General features: G+C 42.3%; 1 protein-coding gene across 1 annotated transcript in view; it reads left to right on the top strand.

The window, feature by feature from the left end:
• Window positions 1-857: 857 nt before the first annotated feature.
• Window positions 858-23171, top strand: part of LOC110505507 (KATNB1-like protein 1) — a 70439-nt gene continuing 48125 nt past the window's right edge. Inside the window, exon 1 of the mRNA XM_021584766.2 lies at window positions 858-953. The gene's annotated coding sequence lies outside the window, so the exon portion shown is untranslated. The remainder of the gene's footprint in view (window positions 954-23171) is intronic.

Below are 23171 nucleotides of genomic sequence, written 5' to 3'. Positions count from 1 at the left end.
GCAAATTGTGCACATGGCGTGGCAAACATTTTCCATTTTCGAACATGCATTATTTTCACTGATACAAAGCAGCTATAAGCACATGAGTGTGTCCATAAATGCAAGAGGAAGTTGCCTCATTTTGAGAACTGTTGTTCTTGAACCAATAAAATGACAAATCAGTTTACTGTTCAATGGGCAGAGATGCTGATAGTGGGAGTGCACCCAGTCAACTGCCAAGAGTTGAATAATTATTAAATAATAGTATTTGAGCAATAACGTATAATCAAAACCAGCCTTTTACTTGTATTAATCTGAAAAGCTTTGACTCTATTTCAGTAACTATATTCAGCAGATAATCAAAGACATAAACAGCCTTCCATGCCTGGGTAGCGAGTTTCGTGGAAAAACACAATTCATCTAGCTCCCACTTTGAGAGATAGAATGCTTTGAAGGTTTCTCAACCTTTACATTTCTATACCCAGAGCAAAAGTTCAATAGTTTCTGAAGTGATCTTAAATCATGACAGGCATCCCCATGGTAACCCTGCAACAACCACAGTCAGACAGTTATCAAACTGATTGATGTCCGCCTCCCCCATGTCTAGAATACTGAAAACCAAACATTGGTGGTTTGTTTGTCCTTTCCTGGATTAACAAACAGCAGATTGTTTCATATCACATGTCTGGAGTACACGACTTAGGCCATACCAGAGATTCCTGTGGCCTCCGACAAACCCTTCGGTTCAATGTTCAAACCAGAGCTTTAGCATGCACATTTCTCCAGGCCAAACTTGTTATGTAATTAATGCCTTCCCCCTTTACTTTGTACTGAGGTCTCTGGCTGCTTTGGCTGGCTCACTCAGATGAGGACCAGGAGTATAGAAGCTGGCTGGGCTGCCATATAAGGGCAAGGCTACTGTATCCTCACCGCACTTCCTTTAAACTTCCTATAACACTCCCTGGGCAGAGAGGGTATGTACATGGAGAATGACTCACTCTTTCTATCTCCTCCTCCTTCCCATCTACTATATGTTACTGTGTGAGTGTGTGTAGGGTATGTGTGTGAGAGGGAGGGACTGCTTGTTACACTGTTGAAAAGTTTGTGAGAACCACTTCGGTGTAAATCATTTATCCTAGAAATTCTGTTCAGATTATTTAATGTGTTGAATTCTTATGTGTTGACACATTCTTAAAATTGGGCCCTGATGTCCATTGACAGATATTTATAATTGGAAAACAACATTTGTAATTGTGATGAAAATGTCTTATTCGGATTAAATGAAACTTTTTGAAAGTGACGTCAACAATAGCCATTGACCTGAAAGACTTATTCCAAAGACAGATGCCCTTAGTTTGTCCTACGGCACACACTCACCCAGGGTTTGTTTACGTCTGGCCAGCAGCAGTGCAGTACTCATGGGTGACATGAGACACATTTATCTGTTAGAGATGTCTTCAAAGGCTTTTCCTCAGACACAAGCTCACAGGAGGGACCTAGCCATGTTGGACACATTAAGACTATGAAATCAAAAACCTGAAAGGAATCAAGTGGCAGGGGAATGCATAATCAGATACAAGAGCCGTGAAATGTGTCCTTAATCCAATAGTTTAGACACACTATTATTAAAAAAAATACAAATTGTTCTGCTTTTGAAAGCAATGGGGTCCTACAGTGTGTGTCACGATGGGAGTCTGTGTGCGGTCAAAGACATCTGACTAGCAGGCATGGCGTGTGTTTGGATTCATTAGGATTAAGCTCCTGTCCCCAGCAGTCCCTCTGATCTCCAGCAATAATGTGACACAGATTCACAGCCTTCTGCTGATGTTTAGGAGGAGCCCACTATACACATAACTCAAATACCAGCCTGGCTTCAGAGCCTTATGAAACATAACAGATTTGTACGAACAGCCTAGTTACTATAGACAGACACAAAAGTAGGGAGGTTCGTTGGGGAGGATGGGTGGGCGTAATCCGTGATCGTCTAGCAATCTAAAGGTTGCGGGTTCGAGTCGTGTCTGAGACAACTTTAGCATTTTAGCTAACCCTTCCCCTTATTCAAAACGTAACCCAATTCTTAACCCAATTAACCTGCTAGGTAAATTCACCGAACACTCTGGGCGGTTTTAGTTCTCCAAACATTTTACGCAAATGATCCTAACCTTTGTCTTTAGTTCCCTTAACCATCAACGGAAATTCTCCCTGTAATTCTCCTTTGTTGTTACTCCTTTGTTGTTACAGAACAACAAGTAACCTGGTCTCAGAGAAAGGTGCATAAAGCTATACTTCTCCAAGATGTATAGTAAGTTATTCATCCAATTCGTATGCCGGAGCGGTCCGGTACGGAGTACAGTCAACATAAATAGTGGGGGTATGCCGTACCGGTAAAACATGAGCCTATCACAATAATTAAAACAAAGAATTCATGAAAACTGTAGCCTATTACATTATTAATCAGTACCGCATGTCAGACGCATGACAAATGAGCAAAAAGACTTGAAAACTTGTGGAATATGCGTGTGTACAGCAGTGTACGATTCAAGTTACAACTTGTGTAGACTTGTGTAGAGCTTATGACAATCACTGAATGTCATTCATAACGCTTTTTGTTGTTTTGTAAGTGATGTCTGTTTGCATTTATCAAATGGCACTGTATGGATGCCAGAATTATTTTTGAGTGAGTAGCCTAATATTTGGAATAGTAAATGAAGTCTGGACACTGACTGTAAACTTCACATGTAACCTACTTTAATCGTAGTATTAGCTAACTCCTGCAGAATGAAGTGTTCCTCGCAGTAAAATGATACACCAAATGTTAATTTTGTCTCAGGAACAGGAGTAGAGAAATATGATGTATTTCTTTCAGCATCTTGAGAGAATGAGAATGCATTCTTAGGGACCAGTTATGTAGCCAATGTGCAATTTCTTTCAGCGACATAAAAGCTGACGGCGTTTCATTTTCAACCACATAAAATATCCATCCAAGACGAATTGAAATACTAGCATAAACATGTTGGATCTTTTTCACAGCTTTTAATTTCCTTAAAACTGTTCAAACGGATGTAATTTAGAAATGTCCCTAGTCCCTAAACATACTTGCTCTGTGAGAAAAGCAGAAATTAAAGAGGAAACTTTACACATGTCAACCCTACTGTTGATGATTCATTGATCATTCTTGCGATTAAGCCTATGACATTATTCTGGTGAGCATGGCTTTATTTAGTGTTCTGGACAAGCATCAAGGAATGACAGAGGTGGGTGGAGACAATCACAAAGACAGGTGAAACAGATCAGGGTGTGACAACTGGTTGTGTTTATGCCACATTAAAAGGTGGGCTAATACATTTTAAAAGTTAGATGACAAATCTTTACTGTTGTGCCCATAGAGATTCTGTTAAATTAATATGGATTCTGTATGTAATTTTACATACGCTCTTATCCGTATTGACTTACAGTAGTGAGTGCATACATTTTTAATACTGGTCCCCCTTGGGAATCAAACTGACAACCCTGGCATTGCAAGCACCATTCTCTACAAACTGAGCCACACAGACCCATCTTTGTATTTTTATGCGTGCGCATACAAAGGAGGTTCCCACACCAGAAGGAAATTAAATCTACGTTCACCCCTGAACGTAACGTAATATATCATGCTAAATGGATTGTCACAGATTTACGTACAGACTAATACAAATTGCGTGCAGCTATAGCCCTGTGATACTGTGCTGTAGACCAGAGGCAGGCAGACTACTGTTGAGTTACTGCTGTTCCATTCACATGTGTAAGGCACACACTGCACCGTTCATCACAGTTCCATAATTACAGTATACTTACACTTTTAAGCTCAACACTAACAAAAACCCAAACATGATTTTACTGCATAAGCTCTTCTAGAACAAATGTTCTATCGTTTTTTTAAACTCAAGCAATTGAGTGCATCTCAAAATGCTCCATGTTAAAAGCCAGAAGAACATCACAAATTGATTCAGCACTCAAAAATGTGTGTTGACTGGGCCAGTGTCCATGTTGTGCTGCTGTGTCTGCTCTTTGTCTGAGGGAGAGTTGGTTCCCCTCTTCTTCTCCCTCCTTCTCCCAGGCCACTGAGGTAAACATGAGTCACTGACTCAGCAGCTGGGCTCTGTCCACCCTCATATCTCCCAGGATTCCACAAGAGACAGCCATGGCCAAGTCCAACTTGTAAACTCTGATGACGTGATCACTTCCTCCTCTTCCTTATTTGGACAAGTCCACAAAAGAAAGTTTTAACACTTCGTGTAAGACATATAGTGCATTCGGAAAGTATTCAGACACCTTCCCTTTTTCCACATTTTGTTACGTTACAGCCTTATTCTAAAATGGATAAAATAAAAAAAATCCCCTCATCAATCTACACACAATACCCCATAATGACAAAGCAAAAACAGGTTTCAGACATTTTTGCCAATTTAAATATCACAATAACATAGGTATTCAGACCCTTTACTCAGTACTTTGTTGAAGCACCTTTGGCAGCGATTACAGCCTCAAGTCTTCTTGGGCAAGACGCTACAAGCTTGGCACAACTGTATTTGGGGAGTTTCTACCATTGTTCTCTGCAGATCCTCTCAAGCCTGTCAAGTTGTATGGGGAGCGTCACTACACAGCCTATTTTCAGGTCTCTCCAGAGATGTTCAAGTCCGGGCTCTGGCTGGGCCACTTAAGGACATTCAAAGACTTGTCCCTTAGCCACTCTTCTGTTGTCTTGGCTGTGTGCTTAGGGTCGTTGTCCTGTTGGAAGGTGAACCTTCACCCCAGTCTGAGGTCCTGAGTACTCTAGAGCAGGTTTTCATCAAGGTTCTCTCTGTACTTTGCTCTGTTCATCTTTCCCTCGATCCGGACTAGTCTCCAAGTCCCTGCCGTTGAAAAACATCCCCACAACATGTTGCTTCCACCACCATGCTTCACCGTAGGGTTGGTGCCAGGTTTCCTCCAGACGTGACGCTTTGCATTCAGGCCAAAATCTTGTTTCTCATGGTCTGAGAGTCTTTAGGTGCCTTTTGAAAAACTCTAAGCGGGCTGTCACGTGCCTTTTACTGAGGAGTGGCTTCCGTCTGGCCACTCTACCATACAGGCCTGATAGGTGGAGTGCGCAGAGATGGTTCTCCCATCTCCTCAGAGGAAATCTGGAGCTCTGTCAGAGTGACCATCAGGTTCTTAGTCACCTCCCTGATAAAGGCCATTCTCCCCCGATTGCTCAGTTTGGCCGGGTAGCCAGCTCTAGAAAGAGTCTTGGTGTTCCAAACTTCTTCTATTTAAGAATGATGTAGGCCACTGTGTTCTTGGGACCTTCAATGCTTCAGAAATGTTTTGGTACCCTTCCCCATATCTGTGCCTCGAAACAAACCCGTCTTGGAACTCTACAGACAATTCCTTCGACCTCATGTCTTGGTTTTTGCTCTGACAACGGTGGAACCTTATATAGACAGGTGTGTGCCTTTCCAAATCATGTCTAATCAATTGAATTTACCACAGGTGGACTCCAATCAAGTTGTAGAAACATCTCAAGGATGATCAATGGAAACAGGATGCACATTAGCTCAATTTTGAGTCTCATAGCAAATGGTCTGAGTACTTATGGAAATAAGGTATTTCTGTTATTCATTTTTAATACATTTGCAAAAATGTCTAAAAACCTGTTTTCACCACTGATTATGATGAGGGGGAAAATGTATTTAATCCATTTTAGAATAAAGCTGTAACGTAACAAAATGTGGAAAAAGGGAAAGGGTCTGAATACTTTCCGAATGCTCTGTAAATGTATACTTCTGTCTTACATACAGTATGCCTACTTTCAGTCCATTGGACATATGAAGAGGACAGCAAATCAAACATATTTGGTTTTTCTATCGTGACAGTTTCAAAGGCATTCAGTTCAAACAAACGCTGTGGTCCATGCAGTTTGAAAAGCACAACGCAGCCCATTCATTTGAGTGGTGATTTATCGTCCCCTTTGAAAACAGACATATCACAGTGTTTTCCCGGGGTTGCCACAAAAGCTGTACATCACATAGATCGCACATGGTTTTCTTCAAGAGACCATCGAAAGCAGCAGGAAATGGGCCTTAACAGCATGACAGTGGTTTACAGAAACACACCGTTTTTAGGAGGTCTAAATGACTCTCCCAGGACTTCCAGATTGCACTTTTAGCATTTTGTTTTTTAATAACAGTTATTACAATTATATTACATCTATCAAACCTCTTGTATTTGTAAGTCTGAAGTATGAATAATAAAGCCAGCAGGGTTTGGGAGGGACTATCTTGATTGTAACAGTTTGGTGATGATCTCCATGATATTGGAGAGCTATATTCACTTTTTGCCAGACTGAAACGAGACTGGTTTCTAATTAACTAAAGGCAGCTATGGTCTGTCTTCAAGATGGGAATTTAAAAATGTATATTTTGGATCCCCATTAGCTGACACCATAACATCAGCTAATCTTCTTGGGGTCCAACACAGAACTTAAAAGACGTTTACAAATGATTACATTTACATTAAGACATTTCAAAAATGTCTAACAAGTAGGCATTACAGACCATTAAAATACCTGACAGGTAATGCATTGAACATTTTGTTGGAATATAATCTGTCCAGTCATGGTCGATCACCTTAGATATTATTTTATTGTTTTCTTGATGGTGTATTTATGTTTGCCTGGGAAATGTGATTTGGTAAAGAATTTAATTCAGTGGATCTGGATTTGAGGAGAGCTGTGGATTTGAGGAGAGCTGTCCTTGGTTTGTGGTTTATCAGATGTCCTGAACTAGGGAGGATGAGGGACTGTGGTTGGTTAGGCCTGCTTTGGCACAATCTCTTTGGAGTTGAAACTTTTACATAACAAAGTTGATGTTCTAAAGCGTTACAGAGAACCCTCAAACGAATCATAAGCCCTGAGAGTTTGTCCATTTTTCATGCCTGTTGTTTACGGTGGAGTGGATTACATTAGTGAATGTATAAACCAAGGTGTTAAGTTTTCATTCCATTGTTTAAACCAAGGTGTTAAGTTTTCATATTCCATTACTGAGCACAGTCAGGTCTCTGTCTCCTTCCATCTCATCTTCCTTCCTCCCTTTCTGTGCGAGATATGTGATCACGCAGAGTGCATGCTTATTTGAATAGAATCCCTGTCACTTCTATTTTAACCAGGCATGGCCCGGAGATGAGTGCAGATATATCAGGGCCTGTTTATAGTTAGGCAGGTGCTTCTAGTTATTGATGTGATGGAAAATAATGGGTCATGCTTTGAGAGACAAAATGATATGTTGGACTTGTCTCCCTTTTCCTCTATATCCTCCCTCCTTCTCCTCACATGTTTGGTGAGTGGCATGAATGCCACCATTCTCTGTCTTTCTATCCTGTTTAAGATAGTTATATCTGTCTATACCTGATGGCCAAGAGGACATTGACAGGGACTTGTCTCTTACTGTTCATTTATTCATGTAGGCTGAAATAAGTAACTCCCTTGCAAAGGTCTACATCTCAGTACCAGGAATAGTTTCTTAGTTTCTGTTTTGGGGATTTGGTCTCATTCCCGGAATTCTTTGGTCATTGCCACAAGAGTGTGTCACTACCAATAAGTACATGCTATTCCTATCTTCCTTGGAATCTTGATTTATTTGTATGAGTCATTATTGGCATGCAAATGGTCAACAATTAGAATATGTTGATTTACTCCTTGGCATTTTCAAAAACCATAACCCCAAACCATCAGGTTATTCACTGTTTAAAAAAAACAAGGAGAAAACAGTTTGTTTATGCTGGTACAAATATGTTGTGCTTCTTTCATGCAATCTTGAACAAAATGAGCACCCTGAAAATGGTAAATAAGTTGTTGTTATCTGACTCCATTTGAGCTCAAATTGTGCCATTCATAGTTGTATCCTGTCTGAATGACAAAAGCAAAGGCTAATATCCACAAAATCAGCATGTGAATCAAATTATTTATTTATATATAAAATGATAATTCCAGTGAGGTAGTCCCTCCGTTTTCTTTGCAACCCCATTCAGAGTGTTTTTCCTACTAATTTTATGCTCAATAGTGTTGATTGCTATTGAAAGAAACCACACTATACAGAGAAACTCATATTTCACTGTGGGTACACATCATTCTTTGATTATAAAGTTTAAAGTCAGGCCAAAATTTATTTCATAAGCTCTTTTTGGTAGTTCTGGATACCAGGCAAGCACCCACTCCTACAAAACACTTCATAGTAATCAGTGCCAACAGCTACTAGTTGCCAAGGAAAACAGTGTAAAACATAATGTTTTCAATATTATTTAACGGCGTTGATAATGTCTACTATTTGGATGATTGAGTCATGTTCTTAATGTTTTTGATTTTCCTGGACAAATGGGATTTCTTTCATAATGACTTTGTTTTGTCACAGTAGGAGCTCATTTATCATTTAGACTGGCCAAAACGACTTACATTTACCTGACGCATGTATCCAGAACCACCAGGGTTACGTGCCTTGCTCAAGGGCACATCGCTTGATTTTTCAGGGATTCAAACCAGCGACCCTTCAGTTACTAGCCCAACGCTCTTAACCGCTAGGCTACCTTCCGCCCACTTCATTGTCTAACAGCTGCAACTAAATTAGCATATTCCCCTTTTGCTACAGTACTTTGGCATTGCTGGTCCACAGTGGGCTTATTAAGTGTTAGAGGGAGGTTTTCTGGGTCCAGGGGAATAGACAGGCTTGGGCCACTCCCTGACTCACCCATACTGTAGTCGGCTATGTAGCATTTGGCTCCTAGGCCTGTATGAGACCATTTTTCTGTGCATAGGCCAGACTAACTTTTCCCTCTTATTTGACTTAACTGGCTGCATTCATTATAATCCATTATTCTATACTGTCAGTGGTGATATAAATCATTCCTCAGCTCATGAGGAATCAAAGTAACACATGAGGAATCATAGTAATACATTCAGTCTCCTCAGGAGAGAGGCTCCCAGAGAGGCCTCTGAGGATATGACTGAGGATTCTGTCCCTCGACATGTTATTCAGAGTCCCTATTTCTGTAGTGTGATTGAGTCACACACACCAGTACTCTATTTGTCCTAGAGTGACCAGCACTATGATATCCTTGGAGATATAGACTGACAGAGCCGTTCAGCAAGGCCCGTCTTTTGTAATCAACATCAATAGCAGTTAATATGCCTTCTGGATCCGCCTGACAAGAAGATATGAGACCTCAGGGTATCAGAACAAGCCTAAACATCTGCACTCCTCTTCCTATCTTGTCTGAGAAAATATGTGAATCGGAACCCTTTTGGCCCAAAACATCTCTGTCCCATCATCTGTTACTCCTTAACAGCCCGGTAACAGCAGCAGCCCCACCGGCCTGGATGTGGATTTATTTGATACCTCGGCTTGGCAACTTTGGAAATATTTGGCGATGTGGGACCAATTTTCAGGGATCACATCTCCTCACCGAAGGTTGCTTAAGTTTTTTATTTAGACTGAAAGCTCATGAAAGGACCTATTCTTCGCATTCCAAAACCACCAGTCTGCATGTGCTGATCCATAGCAGAGCAAATGCACGGGGGATTTTATTTGTGGCATGGTTCTCAAGCAAGAAACAATGCAATACTAAAGTAGAAATGGCAGAGGTATGCAGTTGAGCAGATGGTAACTGTGAATGTACTTGGAACCTATTACTTTGATATATAGTGCCTTCGGAAAGTAGTCAGACCCCTTGACTTGTTATAGCCTTATTCTAAAATTGATTCAATTGTTTTTTTTCATCATCAATCTACACACAATACACACAATAGGTTTTTAGAAACGTTTGCTAATTCATTCAAAATACAAAACTGAAATACACAAAATTATTCAGACCCTTTACTCAGTACTTTGTTTAAGCACCTTTGGCAGTGATTACAGTGGCAGGGTAGCCTAGTGGTTAGAGCTTTGGACTGGTAACCGAAAGGTTGCAAGTTCATATCCTGAGCTGACATGGTACAAATCTGTCTTTCTGCCCCTGAACAGGCAGTTAAACCACTGTTTCTAGGCCGTCATTGAAAATAAGAATTTGTTCTTAACTGACTTGCCTAGTTAAATAAAGGTAAATAAATTAGTTTTTTTTTAAAACAGCATTGAGTCTTATTGGGCAGAACGCTACAAGCTTGGCACACCTGTATCTGGGGAGTTTCTCCCATTCTTCTCTGCAGATCCTTTCAAGCTCTCTCAGGTTCGATGGGGTGTGTTGCTGCACAGCTATTTTAAGGTCTCTACGGAGATGTTAGATCGGGTTCAAGTCTGGGTTCTGGATGGGACACTCAAGGACATTCAGAGACTTGTCCCGAAGCCTCTCCTGCCTTGTCTTGGCTGTGTGCTTAGTGTCGTTGTCCTGTTGGCCCCAGTCTGAGGTCCTGAGTGCTCTGGAGCAGGTTTTCAGAAGGATCTCTCTGTACTTTGTTCCTTTCATCTTTCCCTCAATACTGACTAGTCTCCAGTCCCTGCCGCTGAAAAACATCCCCACAGCATGATGCTGCCACCACCATCTGACCAGACCACATGTGGGCATCCCCCCACACCAGAAGCTTCAAGAGGAAGCTAACCAGTGCCTATAATCTGGTTCAGGGCATTAATCAACCTAACAGGGTGTTTACAAACACTACAGGAACAAGATCATCCACACGTATTGATCACATTTTTAATGTTATAGGACTTTGTTCTAAAGCTGTTTCCGTACCCATTGGATACAGTGACCACAATATAGTGGCTATATCCAGGAAAGCCTAAGTTCCAACAGCTGGGCCTAAAATAGTGTATAAGAGATCTTACAAAATATTTTGCTGTGACTCTTATGTGGATGATGTTAAAAATATTTGTTGTCTTTTCTGATTAATGAGGAGCATCCAGACGCTGCACTTGAGGAATTTATGAAATCCAATTATTGATGAACATGCACCTGTTAAGAAACTGACTGTTAGAACTGTTAAGGCTCCGTGGATTGATGAGGGATTGAAAAACTGTATGGTTGAAAGAGATGGGGCAAAAGGAGTGGCTAATAAGTCTGGCTGCACATCTGACTGGCTGACTTACTGCAAACTGAGAAATGATTTAACTAAAACTCATCAAAAAGAAGAAGAAACGTTATTATGAAGCCAAGATCAATGATATAAAGAATGTGAACAAAATCTTTGGAGTACCTTAAATGAAATTATCGGCATAAAGACAAATTCAACTCCATCTTTCATCGAATCAGATGGCATATTCATCACAAAACCATTTGATGTTGCCAATTATTTTAATGATATTTCATTGGCAAAGTGGGCAAACATAGGCAGGAAATGCCAACAATGAACAGTGAGCCATCGTATTCTGGCATAAAAAAAACAACAATGAACAGTGAGCCATCGTATTCTGGCATAAAAACAACAACAATGAACAGTGAGCCATCGTATTCTGGCATAAAAACAACAACAATGAACAGTGAGCCATCGTATTCTGGCATAAAAACAACAACAATGAAAGAAAAGCAGTGCAAGTTAGAATTTTGTAGTTAGTGTTAGTGTGTTAGTGTGGGAGAGGTGGAAAAATTATTGTTATCGATCAAAAATGACAACTTAGATGGAAAACTACTGAGGATGGTAGCTGACTCTGTAGCCACTCCTATCTGTCATATTTTTAATCTGAGCCTAAAGGAAAGTGTTTGTCCTCAGGCCTGGAGTGAACCCAAAGTAATTCCGCTACCCAAGAGCGGTAAAGCAGCCTTTACTGGTTCTAACAGAAGACCTATAAGCTTCCTGCCTGCTCTTAGCAAACTGTTGGGAAAAAATGTGTTTGACCAAATACAATGCTATTTCTCTGTAAACAAATTAACAACAGACTTTCAGCATGCTTCTAGAGAAGGGCAATCAACATGTAATGCACTGACAGAAATTACTGATGATTGGTTGAAAGAAATTGATAATAAGAAGATTTGTGGGAGCTGTGCTTTTAGATTTCAGTGCAGCCTTTGATATTATTGGCCTGTTGTTGAAAAAACTGATATGCTATGGCTTTTCAACCTCGTAGATTCAGAGATATCTATCTAATAGAACTCAGAGGGTTTTCTTTAATGGAAGCATCTCTAATGTCAAACATGTAAAGTGTTGTGTACTGCAGGGCAGCTCTCTAGGCCCTCTACTCTTTTCTATTTTTACCAATGACCTGCCACTGGCATTAAACAAAGCATGTGTGTCCATGTATGCTGATGATTCAACCATATACGCATCAGCAACCACAGCTAATGAAGTCACTGAAACCCTTAACAAAGAGTTGCAGTCTGTTTTGGAATGGGTGGCCAGTAATAATCTGGTCCTGAACATCTCTAAAACTAAGAGCATTGTATTTGGTACAAATCATTCCTTAAGTTCTAGACCTCAGCTGAATCTGCTAATAAATGGTGTGGCTGTTGACCAAGTTAAGGAGACTAAATTACTTGGCATTACCTTAGATTGTAAACTGTCATGGTCAAAACATATAGATTCAATGGTTGTAAAGATGGGGAGAGGTCTAGCCGTAATAAAGAGATTATCTGCTTTTTTGACACCACACTCCAAAAAGCACCTTCTGCAGGCTCTAGTTTTGTCTAATCTTTATTGTCCAGTCGTGTGGTCCAGTGCTGCAAGGAATGACCTAGTTAAGCTGCAGCTGGCCCAGAACGGAGCGACACATTTTGCTCTTAATTGTAATCAGAGGGGTGCCTGCTCAGTCCCCTCCTGTACTCCCTGTTCACCCACGACTGCATGGCCAGGCATGACTCCCAACACCATCGGTAAGTTTGCAGACGACACAACGGTGGTAGGCCTGATCACAGACAATTACGAGACAGCCTATACGGAGGAGGTCAGAGTTCTGCCCGTGTGGTGCCGGAATAACAACCTATCCCTCAACGTAATCAAGACTAAGGAGATGATTGTGGACTACAGGAAAAGGAGGACCGAGCACGTCCCCATTCTCATCGATGGGGCTATAGTGGGTCCTGAGATCCTCAAAAGGTTCTACAGCTGCAACATCGAGAGCATCCTGGTTGCATCACTGCCTGGTACTGCAATTTCTCGGCCTCTGACCGCAAGGCACTACAGAGGGTAGTGCGTACGGCCCAGTACATCACTGGGGCTAAGCTGCCTGCCATCCAGGACCTCTACAATTGTCAAAGACCCTGGCCACCCCAGTTATAGACTGTTCTTTCTACTACAGCATGGCAAGCGGTACCGGAGTGCCAAGTCTAGGACAAAAAGGCTTCTCAACAGTTTTTACCCCCAAGCCATAAGACTCATGAACCGGTAATCAAATGGCTACCTGGACTATTTGTATTGTACCCCCCCAAACTCTCTTTTTACACTGCTGCTACTCTCTGTTTATCATATATGCATAGTCACTTTAACTATACATTCATGTACATACTACCTCAATTGGGCCGACCAACTAGTGCTCCCGCACATTGGCTAACGGGCTATCTGCATTGTGTCCCACCACCCACCACCTGCCAACCCCTCTTTTACGCTACTGCTACTCTCTGTTCATCATATATGCATAGTCACTTTTGCCATATCTACATGAACATACTACCTCAATCAGCCTGACTAACCAGTGTCTGTATGTAGCCTCGCTACTTTTATAGCCTCACTACTGTATATAGCCAGTCTTTTTACTGTTGTTTTATTTCTTTACTTACCTATTGTTCACCTATCACCTCTTTTGCACTATTGGTTAGAGCCTGTAAGTAAGCATTTCACTGTAAGGTCTACAACTGTTGTATTCGGCGCACATGACAAATAAACTTTTATTTGATTTGATGTGAATACTATGCATGTCAGTCTCTCTTGGTTAAGAGTTGAGGAGAGACTGACTGCATCACTTCTTCTTTTTATAAGAAACATTGATGTGTTGAAATTCCCAAATTGTTTGCATAGTCAACTTACACACAGCTCTGACACACACACTTATCACACCAGACATGCCACCAGGGGTCTTTTTACAGTCCCCAAATCCAGAACAAATTCAAGAAAGCGTACAGTATTATATAGAGCCCTTATTGCATGGAACTTCCTTCCATCTCATATTGCTCAAATAAACAGCAAATCTGGTTTCAAAAAACATATAAAGCAACACCTCGCGGCACAACGCCTCACCCCTATTTGACCTACATAGTTTGTGTGTATGCATTGGTATGTAGGCTACGTGTGCCTTTAAAAAATTAATGTAGTTCTGTCCCTGAGCTGTTTTTGTCTATTGATGATCTGATGTCATTCTGTATTATGTTTAATGTTTTGTGTGGACCCCAGGAAGAATAGGGATGGGTATCCTAACAAAATACCAGGGCACGCAGGTTGAAATATCAGAACAAACTCTGATCCAACTATATTAATTTGGGGACAGGTCGAAAAGCATTAAAAATGTATGGTAATTTAGCTAGCTAGCTTGCTGTTGCTAGCTAATTTGTCCTGGGAAATAAACATTGGGTTGTTATTATACTTGAAATGCACAAGGTTCTCTACTCTGACAATTTATCCACAGATAAAAGGGTAAAAGTTTGTTTTCTAGTAATCTATAATCCTTCAGGTTTCTTCTTCTTCTACTTTGGACTTTATATGGCGGTTGGCAACCAACTTTAAGGTGCATTACCACCACCAACTGGACTGGAGTGTGGACCTCAGTTCATCTTTCAATCACCCACGTGGGTATATGCTCCTAAAAACCAATGAGGAGATGGGAGAGGCAGGACTTGGAGCGCGAGTGTCACAAATAGAACCAAGTTCTATTTTAGCGCCTGGCTATGCAGACACTCGTTGACACGCACAAGCAGTGTGGGTACAATGATTGAATAACATGTACATTTATTTAGCAAAGCTTGCGTACGTGACACGAGAGGTGTGGTCAGCATGTTATAAAATCAAATGCGCCTTTTCCTATACTGTAGTCACAATGAAAATTCCTAATATGAGGGAAAATAGTTCTAGAAGGGGAACACACAAAGTATCTTTGACTACTAGTTCAGTGAGCATACACATGCACCAGACAAGGCAAGTGACATTCCAAGCATACTAGCACAGACAGGAAGTAAAAACCAAAGACAGGAAAAAATATCTCACCTTCACGTAAATCCAAACACTGACCCCACATGTCAGCTCTTGGTGCACATTGAGCTAAAATAGGCTAAGGAGGGATTTGATAACACTGTGTGAGATGATAAAGACATGACACTGACAGAGAGGCCTATTTTATTTCTGAAAGCAATTTCTGAAGTCAGACTGCAGCATTTTCCTCTCAGTGATATTAGCCAGAAGGTTTCTGTATGCTTAGACGTGGGCTTGCTGACGTAATTGTGTGAGATAGCCAGTCCAGCAACCTCTTCAAAGGGGAAACGCAGTGAGTGTCTGCACAGCCTCACAGCTTGCAAGCTGCCCAGACAGTATCCAATGTGTCATCATGTACATTCTACCATGTAGAATCTACATGATATATTCTCACTGCTAAAAGATGGCAGTCAAATTGCATCTGTCTACATCAGTCCACAGAAAGTCTTTATCAACAGTACTAAGTTTCTCACATGCTTTCTTGTGAGGCAGACAGACAGACAGACTGAGCCTGAACAGAATAACAGCTTTATTTCAGCTAAGAAAAAGAGGGAAAGGAGGAAAACGGTATTAACACTTGAACCTTTTACTTTCTTTTGATGATAACCCCAACAGGAAGGACAGGCAACGTCCCAATCTAAAACTATTTAATATTTTGTCTTATTGGCAGGGATGTACAGTATATTGTTTTCAAAAATCTGCAGACTGGGAAGTCCTAAATCAACAACAGAAGTTGGTTTGATTTTGCCAAGTCATGTTGTTGTTCTTCTTTCTCTCTCTCCGTTTCTGTGCTTTTGCAGAACTCAGCTGCACTGCAGACGAAGACTATATTGTCATTGGATATGCTTGTTGTGTTTACTCCCTGTGGAATGAGCATGTCTGAAGTCAGATTTTGTGATTATCATTGGCTATTGTGTTCCCAGCTGTATCAACCTAAAAAGTTTCTGTCAAAATATCTGGAATTAAAAGTTTATTGAGTTTTAGGATTCAGAATGCATTTCTCTGATGAGCTACAGAAGGTTGTGTGGGGACACCATCACTATAGGTGAAATGTCAATCGAGAGGAATATGAATGTGATTTGTTTCCTTAACCTTAACCCTAGCCCTAACCCTTATCCATTCCCTAAACTTAACCCTTACCCTAACCTTAGAATTAACCCTAACCCTAACCTTAACCCTTACCCGTATTCTAATCTAAACCTAATCCTAACCTTAACCGTAACATCTACAGATGGACTATCTAAATAACGTGTGACCAGACTGTAAACTGCAATTGAGCTCTTAGCTGGCTATGTTGTACACCATAACAATAAACTAAACCTTGAATATATAACGCCTAATGTAAACTCTAATGTAAACACTTATTTTTTGGGAACCGTGCTTCCTTATCTAGGGCTGACACTGAGGACTTGGGAAGAGCAGAATCAACACCCTCTGCATAATCAAAACAGTTGCTTTGTGCGAAGGTGTTAACTATGGAAAGTGCTAACCCATTTTCACAGTTAGCCATTGTTATGTAAATGTAAACTGAGAAGTACCAGCAGCCAGAAGTCAGAGCAGGTCCACTGAGTCCATGGCCTAGTGAGTCTCTGGAGCCGGGCCGTGGAAGTTGAAACACCAAAGTCTGAGCCTTTTTGATAAAATCAGGGTACACTGGGGTAAATCGCCAGTGGAAATTAGCCATTGGCTCTCATGACAAATGGCTGCTGAAAACAATATATATATATATATATGATTGTAGATTTTGGACCGGGTTAGGGTTAGCGCTAGGGTTAGGGTCAGTGTCATTATGCTCTGCAAATCAAACACTACACTTCCAAAAGTGCAGTGAGGTTGACTACTGGCCTCAGTTAGGCCACAGCCAGCCTCGTCCATATGTTGCCTTCTGGAGAACCCTCCTTCTATTGTCACTGAATAAAACCTTAGTCAGAGAAATTAATGAAGGCTCCACCACAAGACTCCTCAGTCCAAACTTTGGATTTGCTTTGGCTACTTTTAATCAAGAAGGGAAACACCCTATACCCCAGCATTACATAGGATGGGTGGCTATGAACAAGAGATTTACAATCAATGATGTGCTAGACCTGGAAAAATGATAAATACTTGATGTAAAGTGGAAAGGTGATTAAAGTCTTTTCAGATTTGAAGGGTTTATTAATGTCTTTTAAAATTCAGTTTTCTTGTGCTGGAGTCAAATCCAAAATAATGTTGCCACAACGTTTATGCACACAAACAAATGAAATAATCTCCATTATTTATTACAATAATATCTGAAATAATACCATCAACTATTTATATACCTTTTATTTTTGAACTGGTGCCATTTTAGTTTTATGATGACAAATTTCAATCATGCTCAAGGGGAGCATTTGAAAGTATAATGTTTCTAATGTGTCATGCATGGAAATATTTCAGACCTTTTACATTTTGATTAATAACATTTACAACCTGGCAGGTAGCCTGGTGGGTAGGAGCATTGGGCCAGTAACCGAAAGGTTGCTGGATTGAAACCGCGAGCTGACAAGGTAAAAATATGTAATTCTTCTCCTGAGCAAGGCAGTTAACCCACTGTTTCCTGGGTGCCGTGGATGTTGATTAAGGCAGACCACTGCACCTCTCTGATTCAGAGGGGCTGGGTTAAATGTGGAAGACATTTCAGTTAAATGCATTCAGTTGACTTGGTATTTTCCTTTCCTGTTTCCAAGAAATCACAAAAAATCTATGTGATGGAACAGTTTTAATTCTTCATAGAAATAAGAAAATGTGTTTGGGGTCAGAATGAACAACAGGTGTGAAAGCTAATCCCTCTGAGGTCGCGAGGGAGTGCGTTAACTCACGAGCAGTCCCCCTGACCCTCTGCACTGCTTCAGCCTGGTCCAGTTGTGTGGGATCATAATCACAGCACCAGACCAGACCCAGTCTCTATCAGATAAAGTGTCCCGGGCCAGCCGGAGAACATTCCAAAGCTGCTCCGTTTCTGATCAACATGTGGACTCTTTAGAGCGAGAGCTGCGTGGAAAATCCTGCATGGAGAAAGCTGCCTAGGACTGATGATAAGATTTGCCCAGAGGGCTCCTGGTCAAGCCAACGGTACTGTGGTCGGACCCTCTGAAGATTAGGCCACATCTGGCCAGGGAAGGACAATGCAATCTGTCCCTCCCACGGCATGCCTTTGGGATGCCATCAATACACGATAAGCTGTACAAAGATAGTGATTTGATAAGGGTATTTGATTGATTTCATTACAGGCGTGATATTGCATATTTCTTCATATTTCTTTCAAATTTTATTAGTCACATGCTTTGTAAACAAGACTAACAGTGCAATGCATACTTACAGTCCTTTCCAACAATGTAGGGATAAATATGTACTGAAGAAAAGTATAAACACAACATGCAACAATTTTAAAGATTTTATTGAGTTACAGTTCATATAAGGAAATCAGTCAATTGAAATAAATACATGAGGGCATAATCTATGGATTTCACATGACTGGGCAGGGGTGAAGCCATGGGTTGTCCTTGGAGGGCATATGCCCACCCACTTAGCATATCCCCCCTCAGATGATCCTGCAGGTGAAGAAGCCAGATGTGGAGGTCCTGGGCTGTCGTGGTTACATGTGGTCTGCGGTTGTGAGGCCGGTTGAGCGTACTGCAAATTCTCTAGAACAACATTGGAGACAGCTTATGGTAGAGAAATTAACATTCAATTCTCTGTCAACAGTTCTGGTGGACATTCCTGCAGTCAGCATGCCAATTGTACGCCCCCTCAAAACTTGAGACATCAATGTCATTGTTTTATGTGACACTGCACATTTTAAAGTGGCATTTTATTGTCCCCAGGACAAGGTGAACTTGTGTAATGATCATGATATTTAATCAATCAATCAAATGTATTTATATCAATCAAATGTATTTATAAAGCCCTTCTTACATCAGCTAATGTCATAAAGTGCTGTACGGAAACCAAGCCTAAAACCCCAAACAGCAAGCAATGCAGGTGTAGAAGCACGGTGGCTAGCAAAAACTCCTTAGAAAGACCGGAGCCTAGGAAGAAACCTAGAGAGGAACCAGGCTATGAGGGGTGGCCAGTCCTCTTCTGGCTGTGCCGGGTGGAGATTATAACAGAACATGACCAAGATGTTCAAATGTTCATAGATGACCAGCAGGGTCAAATAATAATAATCACAGTTGTTGTAGAGGGTGCAACAGGTCAGCACCTCAGGAGTAAATGTCAGTTGGCCTTTCATAGCCGATCATTCAGAGTATCTCTACCGCTCTTGCTGTCTCTAGAGAATTGAAAGCAGCAGGTCTGGGACAGGTAGCACTTCCGGTGAACAGGTCAGGGTTCTCACAGAGGACAGCGGATAAAACAGGATAAATACTCCAGATATAACAGACTGACCCTAGCCCCCCCAACACATAAACTATTGCAGCAATACTGGAGGCTGAGACAGGAGAGGTCAGGAGATCCTGTGGCCCCGTCCGACGAAACCCCCAGACAGGGCCAAACAGGCAGGATATAACACCACCCACTTTGCCAAAGCACAGCCCCACACCACTAGAGGGATATCTTCAACCACCAACTTACCATCCTGAGACAAGGCCACGTATAGCTCACGAAGATCTCCGCCCACGGCACAAACCCAAGGGGGGGGGTTGCGCCAACCTGGACAGGAAGATCACGTCAGTGACTCAACCTACTCAAGTGGCGCACCCCTCCTAGGGACGACATGGAAGAGCACCAGTAAGCCAGTGACTCAGACCCTGTAATAAGGTTTGAGGCAGAGAATCCCAGTGGAGAGAGGGGAACCAGCCAGGCAGAGACTGCAAGGGTGGTTCATTGCTCCAGTGCCTTTCCGTTCACCTTCACACTCCTGGGCCATACTACACTCAATCATAGGACCTACTGAAGAGATGAGTCTTCAATAAAGACTTAAAGGTTGAGACTGAGTCTGTGTCTCTCACATGGATAGGTAGACCATTGCATAAAAATAGAGCTCTATAGGAGAAAGCCCTGCCTCCAGCTGTTTGCTTAGAAATTCTAGGGCAAGGAAGGAGGCCTGCATCTTGTGACCGTAGCGTACGTGTAGGTATGTATGGCAGGACCAAATCGGAAAGATAGGTAGGAGCAAGCCCATGTAATGCTTTGTGGGTTAGTAGTAAAACCTTTAAATCAGCCCTTGCCTTAACAGGAAGCCAGTGTACAGAGGCTAGCACTCGAGTAATATGATCACATTTTTGGTTCTAGTCAGGATTCTAGCAGCCGTGTTTAGAACTAACTGAAGTTTATTTAGTGCTTTATCCGGCTAGCCGGAAAGTAAAGCATTGCAGTAGTCTAACCTAGAAGTGACAAAAGCATGGATACATTTTTCTGCATCATTTTTGGACAGAAAGTTTCAGATTTTTGCAATGTTACGTAGATGGAAAAAAGCTGTCGTTGAAACAGTCTTGATATGTTCATCAAAGGAGAGATCAGGGTCCAGAGTAACGCCGAGGTCCTTCACAGTTTTATTTGAGACGACTGTACAACCATTAAGATTAATTGTCAGATTCATTCTTGGGACCTAGAACTAGCATCTCTGTTTTGTCCGAATTTAAAAGTAGAACATTTGTCGCCATCCACTTCCTTATGTTTGAAACACAGTCTTCCAGGGAGGGCAATTTTGGGGCTTCACACCATGTTTCATCGAAATGTACAGCTGTGTGTCATCCACATAGAGAAGATCTAAACCAGGCCAGAACTTGACTTGTCCGTGTAGACCAATGTGTGTTTCCAACCTCTCCAAAAGAATGTGGTGATTGATGGTATCAAAAGCACCACTAAGGTCTAGGAGCACGAGGACAGATGCAGAGCCTCGGTCTGACGGCATTAAAAGGTAATTTACCACCTTCAGTGCAGTCTCGGTGCTATGATGGGGTCTAAAACCAGACTGAAGTGTTTTGTATATGTTGTTTGTCTTCAGGAAGGCAGTGAGTTGCTGTGCATCAGCTTTTTCCCCAAAAAATTGAGAGGAATGGAAGATTCGATATAGGGTCAAGGTTTGGCTTTTTCAATAGAGGCTGTATTACTGCCACTTTGAGTGAGTTTGGTACACATCCGGTGGATAGAGAGCCGTTTATTATGTTCAACATAGGAGGGCCAAGCACAGGAAGCAGCTCTTTCAGTAGTTTAGTTGGAATAGGGTCCAGTATGCAGCTTGAAGGTTTAGAGGCCATGATTATTTTCATCAATGTGTCAAGAGATATAGTATTAAAATACTTGAGTGTCTCTTGAGTGTCTCAGGACAACTGAGCTTTGGAGGAATACGCAGATTTAAAGAGGAGTCCATAATTTACTTTCTAATGATGATGAATTTATCACTGCTGAAGTGAAAGCCATCCTCTCTTGGGGAATAGGATGATCGAGCAGCAGTGAGGGCTCTTCGATACTGCAAAGTACTGTCTTTTCAAGCTAGTCGGAAGACTTCCAGTTTGGTGTAGCGCCATTTCTGTTCCAATTGTCTGGAAGCTTGCATCAGAGCTCGGGATTTTTCTGTATACCAGGGAGAAAGTTTCTTATGACAAATGTTTTTCGTTTTTAGGGGTGTGACTGCATCTAGGGTATTACCCAAGGTTAAATTGACTTCCTCAGTTAGGTGGGTAACTGATCTTTGTACTCTGACATCCTTGGGTAGGTGGAGGGAGTATGGAAGGGCATCTAGGAATCTTTGGGTTGTCTGAGAATTTATAGCGTGGCTTTTGATGATCCTTGGGTGGGGTCTGAGGAGATTATTTATTGCAATTGCAAACGTAGTAAAATGGTGGTCTGATAGTCCAGGATTATGAGGAAAAACATTAAGATCCACAACATGTATTCCACGGGTGTCACGTAATATCAAGGTGGGTGGAATCAGGCGCAGAGAGCAGGTTACAGTGAGTCGATAGTTATTTATTCTCCGAAAACCAAACACGGTCAACCCAAATATGCAGGGTGAAATAATCCAACACAGGATCAAAATATTATCGGAGAAAATAACACACACGTATTAACCCAAAATACATGAATCCAAAACAATCCCGCACAAAACAAGGGCGGGACAACCTACTACATATAAGGACGTTAATTAAACTAAAATACACACAGGTGAAACTAATAAGACAAAACCAACAGACAAACGAAAAAGGGATCGGTGGTGGCTAGTAGGACGGTGACGACGACCGCCGAGCACCGCCCGAACAGGCAGGAGAGCCAACCTCGGCGGAAGTCGTGACAGTACCCCCCCCCCTGACGCGCGGCCCCCGCAGCGCGCCGCCACCGTCCTCGAGGACGACCCGGAGGACGAGGTGCTGGGCGATCCGGGTGGAGGCGGTGGAAATCTCTCAGGAGAGAAGGGTCCAAAATATCCCTCACCGGAACCCAGCATCTCTCCTCCGGACCGTACCCCTCCCAGTCCACGAGGTACTGTAGGCCCCCCACCCGGCGTCTCGAATCCAGAATGCCCCGAACTGTGTACGCCGGGGACCCCTCGATGTCCAGGGGGGGCGGAGGGACCTCAGGCACCTCACCTTCTTGCAGGGGACCAGCCACCACCGGCCTGAGGAGAGACACATGAAACGAGGGGTTAATACGGTAATACCTAGGAAGTTGTAACCTGTAACACACCTCGTTTATTCTCCTCAGGACTTTGAACGGCCCCACACACTGCGGCCCCAGCTTCCGACAGGGCAGGCGGAGGGACAGGTTTCGGGTCGAGAGCCAGACCCTGTCCCCCGGTGCAAACACGGGGGCCTCACTGCGGTGCTGGTCAGCGCTCCTCTTCTGCCGTTCGCCCGCTAACCGTAGTGAGTCCTGAACGGCCTTCCAGGTGTCCTTGGAGCGCTGTACCCATTCCTCCACCGCAGGAGCCTCGGTCTGGCTCTGATGCCATGGGGCCAGGACCGGCTGGTAACCTAACACACACTCAAAAGGAGACAAGTTAGTTGAGGAGTGGCGTAGGGAGTTCTGGGCTAGTTCAGCCCAGGGAACATACCTTGCCCACTCACCAGGCCGGTCCCGGCAATAGGACCGCAGAAACCTGCCCACATCTTGGTTTACGCGC

The sequence above is a fragment of the Oncorhynchus mykiss genome, chromosome 25 (genome assembly GCF_013265735.2).
Source record: "Oncorhynchus mykiss isolate Arlee chromosome 25, USDA_OmykA_1.1, whole genome shotgun sequence".
NCBI lineage: Eukaryota > Metazoa > Chordata > Actinopteri > Salmoniformes > Salmonidae > Oncorhynchus > Oncorhynchus mykiss.
This window is presented reverse-complemented; position numbering and strand designations above follow the sequence as displayed.